This window comes from Prionailurus bengalensis, chromosome B1 (assembly GCF_016509475.1).
Source record: "Prionailurus bengalensis isolate Pbe53 chromosome B1, Fcat_Pben_1.1_paternal_pri, whole genome shotgun sequence".
NCBI lineage: Eukaryota > Metazoa > Chordata > Mammalia > Carnivora > Felidae > Prionailurus > Prionailurus bengalensis.
The window spans coordinates 310,533-322,964 of NC_057344.1; the positions used below are offsets into that span (position 1 = coordinate 310,533).

The 12,432-nt window shown below is 45.5% G+C and overlaps 1 pseudogene; it reads right to left on the reverse strand.

Annotated features, from left to right (window-relative positions):
- Positions 1–1,742: 1,742 nt before the first annotated feature.
- On the reverse strand, positions 1,743–4,799 carry LOC122469805 (annotated as a pseudogene).
- Between the last annotated feature and the right edge of the window lie 7,633 nt (positions 4,800–12,432).

Here is a 12,432-nt window from a genome sequence, read left to right on the forward strand (position 1 = left end):
GGCTGCAGTGCAAGGCATGGAGACTCAGACCTGCCAGGGTGAGGAACTGCCCAATGTCAGGTCCTCCTGGAAGCCCATGTAATGCCTGTGCTGGCCAGTGACGCCCCCTTCTGGTCAGAGAGCACCGTGCAACACTCTGTCTTGTGACCTCCCCTGTGAGTTGCAAAGCCAGGTGTGTGGACTTCCTCGGGTGTGGGTGGAACACATGGCAGAAGGTCAGCCAGGAGGAGCTGGCCATAGTCATCCTGGGAGCTCAAAGGATGCTTATGGATGCTATCATGAGATCCAGCTCAAAGTGTGTGTGTGTGTGTGTGTGTGTGTGTGTGTGTGTGTGTGTGATGCAGATGTCAATCCAGGAAGAGAAGGTTGGATACCAAAATCACAGGTTGACCTAGAGTGGTTATTTTTCTGAGGCTTTTCCCTTTATGGCTCTGGTGCACATATACTACTATTTGCATTTTACCTAAGATTCTGCCTAATTAAGAATCAAATGAAAAGTAAAAATGGATTTCATTGGTTAAAGTCATTCAGGCTCTAACATCTATTTAGCCCAGTTGAACTCTTTTAATTAAAGAGTGAAGTGGCATCACTCATATGTGAAATAAAAAACAAAACAGAAGAACATAGGGGAAAGGAAAGAAAAATAAAGTAAGATAAAATCAGAGAGGGAGGCAAGCCATTGGAGACTCTTTTTGTGTTTTCTTTTTAATTTTTAATGTTCATTTTCGAGAGAGAGAGAGAGAGAGAGAGAGAGCGTGAGCAGAGGAGGGGAGACACAGAATCTGAGCAGGCTCCAGGCTCTGAGCTGCCAGCACAGAGCCCTATGCGGGGCTCGAACTCCTGAACCCCAAGATCATGACCTGAGTCAAAGTCAGACGCTTAACTGATTGAGCCACCCAGGCGCCCCTGGAGACTCTTAACTATAGAGAACAAACTGAGGGTTGCTAGAGGGGAAATGGGTGTGGGGATGGGGTAAGTGGATGATGAGCTTTCTGGAGCGCATCTGTGGGGATTAGCACTAGGTGTTACATGTAACCAGTGAATCACTAAATTCTACTCCTGAAACCAAGACTACACTAATTCTTAACTAACTTGGACTTAAAATTTTAAAATATATTATAAAAAAGAAAAAAGGGTATCTTTTTACCTCTGTCAGCTATGATATTTGAGAATCTAGAATTAAATATGATTTCCTGTACAAAGTTCAACTGCTGACATTAGTTTCTAATAAATGTGACATCTCTATGTTTAACACGGACTGAAAAAAGCAAGTGTTTACCTTTCAATGCCCTTGTCAAATGACCAGATTGCTCCTACGTGGCCCCACTCACATAGGAGGAATTTAAGGATCATGCACTAATTTCCCATTCAACAACGTATTTAGTCATTCTCTCTCCCAAGAAATAGAATCATGACTTAGAACATCCATCCATACCCTGACCTTAAATACCACATCGCTGCCTAGGTGTCCATTTGGGACTGTTTTTCTGAGGTGTTCAACTGAGGACCGAGATTGTAATGGAACCGACCGGAAATCCCCGTGCCTCCTCCCATGTGTAGGAGATTGTCAGATGGGGGGTGGTAGCAAACTCAGCGGGACAAGATACAGCTGCTTGGTGGCTGAGCGATTACAGGTGGGAGAAGGTTCCTTTCCACCATCTTCTCTGCAGGCTCATGGGAGGGTGATTGTTAAGGGAGCCTCATTTAATCAACACGAGCCAATAAGGCTTCACCCACTTATCTCCTGAAAAATAAGCATTTATTTGCTGTTTACCATTTCCAAGCAATCAGCCAATGTTCACGTTGACATGTGTAGACTTTACAGAATACATATTATTTATGCAAGTAAAAACTTTGCACAATTAACCAATTGCTGTTTACTTCTGTTCCTCCCCTTTGACACAAAAACTTCCTGAAAAGTCTGTCTGCCTTCAGTTGGAGCTGTAGTTCATCCAGTTTCTTGGTCGTTTGTCATTTCTCTGTGTGGAAGCACTGAGTTTGTTTCAAACTCCTTCTTCTGTTGGTGCATGTTTGGATATTTCCAAACACATCTTTACCTAGCGTCCACACGTGAATATCTTTGGGCAAACGTACTTTAGAAATAAACAGAGAGTAAGGGATGGGATGATAGGACCGTGAGTATCAGGCATTTTCACAGGGACTCCAGGTGCTCAGCCTTGTTTCCACCCTTCATGCCCGACTGGCCACCTCCTCTGGCCCTTTCAGGCTCCGATAGCCCCCCAGTGCTCCTTGGTGCTGATGGAGGAGAGAAATCCTCCAAATATCCAGTAACAAACCTAAAACTCTCCAAGAACATCATCGTAGACAGCCAGCCTTATAGCTCAGTATTCTCCAGGTCAAGTTGAATGCCATATGTCATGAACACAGCCAGATAGATGGCCCCTCCACATGTCCAGATCACACATAATGTCCTACAAGGGGCCGTGAGTGAATGTTTGTGGCTGAGTGCATTAAAGCCTGCACTCAGATCCCTGGACTGCTTCCCAAGACCTCTGTCCCTTCTTGTTCTTCCTCTTGGTAGCTCTGGCTCTGCCTGTGAGACAAGGGACTTTGCCGATGTTTGTTGCCCTCTGAGGTGGGATGTCCCTGGCTAAGTTGTTGAGCCGGTAGATGTTTTGTTCAGGATGATCCTTTTCCATCTCCTCTCTGTATTTGGACTGGTGAATTAGGACTGCATGGGCGGGAAGAACAAATTCTGTTTTCCTGAGGTTGAATTCAGACTTGGGATGGTGGCTTTCTTGGAAGACTCTCCACTGGTCTAACGTGATTGGTTGCACTGGTGTCTCTTCCACGTGGTCTTCCAAGTCTGGAACTTTGATGCTGGGGTCCGTGTGAGCCCCCCCTCACCCCCCCCCCCTTGGGCCACAGCCACGTCTGCATGGTCAGCCTGGAGTGATGTGGTCTCCCCACTGGCTGGTTCACTCCCATGGTCTCTTTCCAATTCACTCGTCTGGGTGTCAAAGAAGACATAGGCATGTTGGCTCAGGGCAGAAGTCACATCACTGGTGTCATCCATTTTGTACCACTGGCCATTCCCAGCTTTGATGTAACAGAAGTGATGTCCGCTGTGACATTTCCTCCCCGGATGCACCCGCGCGGCATAGAGCAGGTAAATTATCAATCCCGCCTTCTGCTCAGACACGCACTGTCGCAGGTCAAGGCGCTCAGGATATTGCACTTGCTTAGCCAGTTTGCTGCCTGTGGAACCTGAGAATTATTTCAATACCAGCATTAGGTCCTTGGGGCAAGTGTACAAAGTTAACGTCTTGGAAGCAGATACCTTGTCTAGGCAAGTACTACAATGATAGGCATTTTCACCATCCAACTCTTCAGGCTTCACCAACTGGAGCAAAGCTTGGCTCACACTGTGAGCTGCCCTGCCATCCAGGTCAGGGTCCAAAGTGCTGGAAACACCAGGTCAGTGGAGACACTGGACCAGTGCCCTCCAAAGATTTGCCAGATGAGGGTGAGGTCCTCAGACAGAGAGGCTCTTGAAGTCCTGTCCTCACGCAAACGCGCTTGCTGCGTTGGATCCAGAGTGAATATCAGACACTCATGGGTATCTTCCTACTTGTGTGTGTGTGTGTGTGTGTGTGTGTGTGTGTGTGTAAGGCAGCCAGCAGTTCTGGCGGGGCCGGATCACATCTCCAGGGCGGCAGAGGGCCCGGGTCACGTGAGCCTGCAGAGCACACAGCACGCAGAATGGCTGCCTCCCACAGCTTGGGGAGTGCTCCTGGGACAGCATGTAGCTGGCGAGGGGTGGTGTGTACGTCAGACACTGCAGCGCCGCATTCGCATAGCACGTGTTCGTTCCCCAGGTTCTGCAGTCCAGCCCCAACCACAGAAGGTCTCCTCCAACTCACAGGTTTCTTTGCGGGGGGGGGGGAGACCTATTGACATGGGAGCCCAACCGTTAGGCAGGTTGCAGAGTGTCTGCGATGATGGTGATGGCTTCTGAGGTAGAGTGGGTCCCCTGTGGACTTCAGCACCACCTATATTTGACCAGCAAGATTTGAGTTTGGGAAAGACATTGAACTGAAACTCTTCTTGGCAGTAGGACAAAACAGCCCTCATGTCTCCAGAAAGAGCTTTCATAGGGTCTCCCATGTGGAGCCTCACGTTGCAGAGCGATGCTTGTCTCAGGAGACCTGTCTCAGAATGATAGCTGTGGCCCTCTCCCCAGCCCTTTTATTGCTCGCCCCACCCACACGACTAGGAACACGTCATCCAATCAGCCACAGGCTCGAGGTGGGACTAAGGGTTTTAGGGTGTGGTCCCTCTTCTGCAGAGAGACCACTCAGCCCAGCCTGTCACCTTCCCCTGCCTCCCTCAATGGATAGACACACATTTCAGCACTTTCTCCACCTCCCTCATTTCCACTGCTCCCTTTCTGGACAGACTGACTTGAGAGTTTCCAACTTCCCCGTGGAAATCCTTTTTGAGTGTCCACTTTGCTTTCAGAGTGAGTCAAGTGAGTCAAGCACTGATGGATATTATTTTTCCCAGGATGTGGACGATCATTTTGCAAATTGAGCTCGGATGTCATGTAGGAGGACTTCTTCCCCACCAGCCAGAATGCATGTGGCACCAGCAAATTATTTGGGGATGATTACTCTCCATGACTGTGCTTCTAAACTTCCTGAACTCTCTCCATATGGTCCGTATATACAACTATCATGAAGGTTTTTGTAAACATATTTGTCTATCAAGGTGTGGCCTAGAAATGCTAACAAGAGACATCCTGTGGCTGGTTTCATGCTTTGTAAAATCTTTTTTTTTTTTTTAACTCCCTTCCCAATATGAGTACATATCCTATATCCATCGTTTATTTGCCAAATTTTAACTGGTGCTACTGGGACATTACACTGCAAGGTAGTTTTAGGTTCACTTGTTTCAGGACACGTTTGTTGTGGATTTGTGACATCGATACACAGTTGGAGGTTGGAATTTGGAAATGCAGGGAACAGTGCACCCTCATTTAAGATGTGGCTTTAATGTGTCAGTTTCTCTCACTCAACCAGGTGTCAGAACGGCAGGGTCCACCGAAATTGTGTTTTTCCCCCTCTATTGTTTGTTCGTTTTTATTTTTGTACTGTTTATTGAGAGAGAGAGAGAGAGAGCGAGCCCACGTGGGCAAGCCGAGGAGGGGCAGAGAAGAAAGAGAGAGAATCCCAAGCAAGCTCCATGCTGTTAGTGCAGAGCCCAACGTGGGGTTCAAACTGATAAACTGTAAAAACATGACCTAAGCTGAAATCAAAAGAGTTGGATGCTTAATTGACTGGGCCCTCCAGGCTCCCCTTGTTTGTTGCTTTTTGACTTCAAGCTTTTATTTAAATTCTAGTTACTTAACGTGTAGGGTGAGATTGGTCTCAGGATTAGAATTTAGTGATTCATCACTTACATACAACAGCCAGTGCTCATCACAAGCGCCCTCCATAATTTCCATCACCCATCTAGCCCACCGCCCCCCCCCCCCCCCGCTCACCTGCCCTCCATCAGTTAAGTTTGTTCCCTGTAGTTAAGAGCCTCTTAAGGTTTGCTTCTCTCTGTGTGTGTGTCTCTCTCTGTGTCTCTCTGTCTCTGTCTCTCTCTCATCCCTTCCCCTGTGTTCTTCTGTTTGGTTTATTAAATTCGATATATTTTTGAGTGGACAAGAGAATTCTTTCACACATGTTACGATGATCAGGTCCTTTTAGAAAATGAGTAATGCAGGGGCGCCTGGGTGGCACAGTTGGTTAAGCGTCCGACTTCAGCCAGGTCATGATCTCGCGGTCTGTGAGTTCGAGCCCGGCGTCAGGCTCTGGGCTGATGGGTCGGAGCCTGGAGCCTGTTTCCCATTCTGTGTCTCCCTCTCTCTCTGCCCCTCCCCTGTTCATGCTCTGTCTCTCTCTGTCCCCAAAATAAATAAACGTTGAGAAAAAAAAAAAAAAAGAAAAGAAAATGAGTAATGCTAGTGCACCATGTAATTTGCAATGACCAAAAAACAAAAAAAAATCATATCTGGAAGTCATAACACTTGGGAAGAGGAGCTACAGCTTAAGAAGAGAAGACACCAAAGTCTGTTTCTCCTCTTTGGTAAATAGAGGCCAAGAAATATAGGAGCACTTTGCCTGGCCCTTGTCACTGACTTGGCTTCAGAGGGAATGTGGCCTGAATAGCATCTTGATTTTGACTTCTCATCTCCAGACTGTGAGAGAATAATGTTCTCTCCTTTGAAGCCACCAAGTTTTTGGTAATTGCTTATACAACCTCTGGAGATCAATAAGATGTCTTAACCGGAATACCCTTCATGATATTTCATTTTTGTAATTGAAAGAGTTCAAATTGACTAAATGGATTTTGGATCTTGAAGACTTAATCAAAAGAAATTAGTTTTGCTTTTTATTTTATCTAAATTGAGGAGAATCTTAGGGAAAATGCCCACAGAGCAGTGCACATTAGCCATAAAGGAAATAGCTTCAGAAATATCCACAAATATAAGTCAACCTGTAGAAATATTGGTATCCAACCTTCTCTTCCTGAGTTGACATCGGCATCACACACACACACACACACACACACACACTTAAGTGAACTAAACCTCATGTTCCCAGATGGCGGAACAGCATGGAAGTTCTCGGCTTCTCTCATCCCTGAAATGCAGCTAGGTCAGCACCAAACCATTTTGGGCACATAGGTAATTGATCTGAGGATTAACACAATAATCTGCACAACTTGAGCCACACAACTTGGCGGGCACATGGTGTGAGAGGTGAACTGGGGGAGACAGAAGCCACGGAGGGTAGGGAGCTGTTTTTGTGGAGAGAGGACAGAGAAGGGGCGGGGGATGGGGGGAATGTAGAGGGAAAGCACTCCACCCAAAAGTAGCTAGAGAGAAAGAGTAGAAACACCCACCAGTGACTGAACAAGAAAAGGAGAAAGGAGAGGGTTTTAATACCATTACGACTCTATAAACAGGGGTGTGCAGAGTCTGAGGTTTCAGAGGTCAGTGCCTGGCCATGCTCTGGTGGGGAGGAGGGGCGAATCCCCAGGAACAGGCAGTTGGCTCCAAGGAGTCTGTGGGCCACAAGGGGAGAAGTAGTTCCCCTGCTTGGAGGGCATGTGGTAGAGGCCATATGGCTTCCCCACAGGCAAAGATCCCAGTGAGCCCCGGAGAACAGCCACGTTTGCTGGTATGAGAACAAAAATGCCAGAGTTCAGTAAAACCTGGTGCGTGCTGTGTGTTGTGAATTGCCATAATCTCTGAACCTCTGCTGCTGTGCAATTGCACGAACTTTTTCTGGGGCAAGCAGGCACCTGGCCACAGTCTCTGAACCTCTGCTGCAGCGGAATCACACGAATGTTGTCTGTGGCAAGGTGGCACCTGACCATTGCTCAGCAAGACCCTGCCCCAGAGAGTCAGAGTGGGTCCAAGCTGCAGCGGCCTCAGGAGTTAAGGGTTTGGAAACACAGCCTCATCTGAGGTAAAACTCAGGAGGGAGGTCCTGCCTGGCAGGCTGACAGCTTGGACACGGGCAGTATAGAAGCAGGGAGAGGACGGAAGCTGGAGACAGAGAAGGGGTGCTTGACTGAGGGTCGGTAAAAACGTAGAGTTCCTGTGCCAGAAACTAGGAGGCTGGGTGAAGCCATTTACACCTCTCCTGTGCATGTGCATACATGCGCACACGCACCACACGGATCCGCAGCAGTAAGCTAAGCAGCGCCTCCTAGTGGAGAACGGAGCAGTTGCACCGAGCCCCGCCAAACTGCACCAACCAAGCCCTGGAAGACCACCAGAAGTCACTCCTGCTGCTTAGTGTACGGACTATAGAGTGCTTCGTAGTTTGTGTGAGGAAACTAGGGGAAACGTGAGGTAACTTCATTCGGGTTTCATTCTGTTTACTGGTCCGTCTATTTGTGGGGTTTTTTTTCCTGCTTTTTTTTTAAAAAAATTTTTTTTCAACGTTTTTTATTTATTTTTGGGACAGAGAGAGACAGAGCATGAACGGGGGAGGGGCAGAGAGAGAGGGAGACACAGAATCGGAAACAGGCTCCAGGCTCTGAGCTGTCAGCCCAGAGCCCGAACGGGGCTCGAACTCACGGACCGCGAGATCGTGACCTGGCTGAAGTCGGACGCTCAACCGACTGTGCCACCCAGGCGCCCCTTCCTGCTTTTGTTTACTTGCTATTTTTTTTCTCCCTTTTCTTTTTCTTGGATAAAGCAAGAGAAAAGCTTCTTTTCATTTTTCTTTAAATTTTTCTTGAAATTCTTTTTACTATGCTTTTTTATTTTTTGGTAATTTTTTCTCTTTCTTCATTTCATTTTATTCTATTTTATATCCTTTTTGTAGTTTTTAAACTTTTTCTTACTTTTTTTTTCTTTCCCTTTTATCTCTATTTTGTCAAGCTTCTTTCAGCAACCAGACCAAACACACCTAGGGTCTAGATTCCTTTACTTGATTTTTTGTGTTGTTTTTAATTTTTAACTTTTCCATTTTATTAATTCTTTTTCTTCCTGCAAAATGACAAACGAAGGAATTCACCCCAAAAGAAAGAGGAAGAAATGACAGCCAGAGGCTTAATCAATACAGACATAAGCAAAATGTCTGAACTAGAATATAGAACCACGATAATAAGAATACTAGCTGGGCTGAAAAAAAGCATAGAATCCTTTTCTGCAGGGGTAAAAGAAGTAAAAGCTAGTAAGGACGATATTAAAAATGCTATAACCGTGGGGCACCTGGGTTGCTCAGTGGGCAGCTCAGGTCATGATCCCACGGTTCATGAGTTGGAGCCCCGCGTTGGGCTCTGTGCTGACAGCTCACAGCCTGGAGCATGCTTTGGATTCTGTATGTCCCTCTCTCTCTACCCGCCCCCCACCCCTGCTCATGCTCTGTCTCTCTGTGTCTCTCAATAATAAATAAATTGTTTAAAAAATTTTTTTACAGGAGTAACACCCAAATCATAGGAGTCCCCGATGATGAAGAGAGAGAATAAGGGGTAGTAGGTTTTTGTGAGCAAATTATAGCAGAAAACATTCCTAATCTGGGGAAAGACCTATCAAAATCCAAGAAGCACAGAAACTCCCATTAGATTCAACAAAAACCGACCATGACCAAGGTGTATCATAGTCAAATTCACATAATATACAGACAAGGAAAGAGTGATGAAAGCAGCAAGGGGAAAAAAGTCCTTAACTGTGGGGAATAAGCTTAGGAATTCCCTGAGCTTACACCAGTGGGTTAACAAGGCATAAAGAAATAGAAAGCCACAGGATGAACGCCTCTGAGATTAGGTAAACAAGATTAGGTAAACAGGGCAAAGGCCCCCAGTATAGGACAAAGGTGTAGGAATAGGAAATCTCAAGATGAAAACATCCAAGATTAGGTAAATAAGATTAGGTATTCAGGGTGGAAGCGCCCCCTGATCTAGTACAATAGCAGAAAGCTGCTTTCACATGAAGGAAGGAAGGAAGGAGGGAAGGAGGGAAGGAAGGAGGGAAGGAAGGAAGGAGAGAAGGAAGGAAGGAGGGAGGGAAGGAGGGAAGGAAAGCAAGGACAAAAAGAGGAAAACAGGACTTTAGACCACAGAAGGGCAAAATTGCCCAGAGCTGAGCTAATTAGCAAAAGAAAGACGCCTTGTTGACCCTGAGGTAGCATGCTCTGTCTTTCTTATCCCCTAGGCCAGTTTAGGTAAACAGAGGTGGTGCCTCACGTCTGCTGTAAACAACCTTCTGGCCAGTGCCAGGATTTTGTTTTGTATTGACCCAAACCCCTAACAGCACATATCTTCAAAATCCCCTTTCCCTCACACCCATGAGTTAATGTTCACGATTGCATTGTCCCTTTGTGCACATCCATCATGCTTGTAAGCCTCTGATCCTGACAACAATGGAGCAAGGACCCTTACTCGGGGCTCTTGTCTCCTCCCAGACATTAGCCTCTCTCTCATTGTAATCCTGCATCTGCTCTCTTTCTGGACAAGAGAGAACTCCAGACCCAGAGTCTATGACACTTAACCTCTATGGGAAGACAGATCAGGTTCTCAACAGACCTATTCACAGAAACTTGGCAGGCCAGAAAGGGGTGGCAGGACATATTCAACGTGCGGAATCAGAAAAATATGGAGCCAAGAATCCTTTATCCAGCAAGGCTGTCATCCAAAATAGAAGGGAGATAGAATTTCCTAAACAAAAAATAAAAGAGTTCATGACCACTAAACCAGCCCCGCAAGAAATTTTAAGGGGAACTTTCTGAGGGGAGAAAAGATGAAGCAAAACAAAATAGACCAAACGTAACAAAGACTGGAAAGGACCAGAGAACATCACCAGAAACTCCAAACTCTACAGGCAACACAATGGCAATAGATTCATATCTTTCAGTAGTCACTAAATGTCAATGAACTGAACGCTCCAATCAAAAGAAATAGGGTATCAGAATGGATAAGAAAACAAGATCCATCTATAGGCTGCTTACAAGAGATCCATTTTATTTTTTTTTCAATTTTTTAATGTTTATTTATTTTTGCCAGAGAGAGAGACAGAGAGACAGAGCATGAGCGGGGGAGGGGCAGAGAGAGCGAGGGAGACACAGAATCCGAAGCAGGCTCCAAGCTCTGAGCTGTCAGCACACAGCCCGACACGGGGCTCGAACTCACAGACCGCGAGATCATGATCTGAGCCGAAGTCGGACGCTGACCTGACTGAGCCACCCAGGTGCCGCACAAGAGATCCATTTTAGACCTAAAGCCACCTTCAGATGGAAAGTAAGGGGATCGAGAATCATCTATCATGCTAATGGTCACCAAAGGAACCCAGAGTAGCCGTACTTATAGCAGACAAACTAGATTTTAAAATAAAGACTGTAACAAGACATGAAGAAGGGCATTATATCAAGGTGAAGGTGCCTATCCACCAAGAAGATCTCACAATTGTAAACATTTATACCACCAGTTTGGGAGCACCCAAGTATATAAATCAAATAATCACAAGCACGATGAAACTCACTGATAATAACGCCATAATAGTAGGGGACTTCAACACCCCACTTACAACAATGGACAGATCATCTAAGCAGAAAATCAACAAGGAAACAATATCTTTGAATGACACATGGGACCAGATGTACTTAACAGATATATGCAGAACATTTCATCCTAAAGCAGCAGAATATACGTTCTTCTCCAGTGCACATGGAACATTCTCCAGAAGACATCACATACTGGGACACAAATCAGCCCTCAACAAGTACAAAGAGATCGGGATCATATGGTACGTATTTTCAGACCACAATGATATGAAACTTGAAATCAACCACAAGAAAACATTTGGAAAGGCCACAAATACTCAGAGATTAATGAACATCCTACTGAAGAATGAATGGGTTAACCAAGAAATTAAAGAGGAGATTAAAAAGTACATGGAAGCCAGGGTGTCTGGGTGGCTCAGTCCATTATGTGACCGTCTCAGGTCCGTGAGTTTGAGCCCTGTGTCGGGCTTGGTGCTGATAGCTCAGAGCCTGGACCCTGCTTGGGATTCTGTCTCCCCCTCTGCCTCTGCCCCTCTCCCACTCGCACTCTCTCTCTCTCAAAAATAAGCAAACATTTTTAAAAAGTACATGGAAGCCAATGAAAATTATAACACGACAGCCCAAAACCTCTGGGATGCAGCAAAGGCAGTCATAAGAGGTAAGTATACAGCAATCCAGGCCTTCCTAAAGAAGGAAGAAAGGTCTCAGCTACACAATCTAATCTGCCACCTTAAAGAGCTGGAAAAAGAACAGCAAACAAAGCCCCAAACCAGCAGAAGATGGGAAAGAATACAGATTAGAGCAGAAATCAATGATATCGAGGAAAAAAAAAAAAACAAACGAAAACAAATAAAATAAAACCCAGCAGAACGGATCGATGAAACCAGGAGCTGGTTTTTTGAAAGAATTAACAAATTGACAAACCCGTAGCCAGATCGATCAAAAAGAATAAGGACCCAAATAAATAAAATCTCGAGTGAAAGAGGAGAGATCACAACCAACACTGCAGAAATACAAACAAAAGTAAGAGAATATCATGAGCAGTTATATGCCAGTAAATTGGGCAATCCAGAAGAAGTGGACAAATTCCTAGGAATATCTAAGTGACCAACACTGAAACAGAAAGAAATAGAAAGTTTGAACAGACCCATAACCAGTAATGAAATTGAATTAGTAATCAAAAATCTCCCAGAAATCGAGTCCAGGGCCAGATGGCTTTCCAAGGGAATTCTACCAAACATTTAAAGAAGAGTTAACCCTTATTCTTTTGAAGCTGTTCCAACAAATAGAAATGGAAGGAAAACTTCCAATCTCATTCTACAACACCAGCATTACCTTGTTTCCAAAACCAGACAAAGACCCCACTAAAAAGGAGAACTACAGCCCAATATCCATGATGGACATG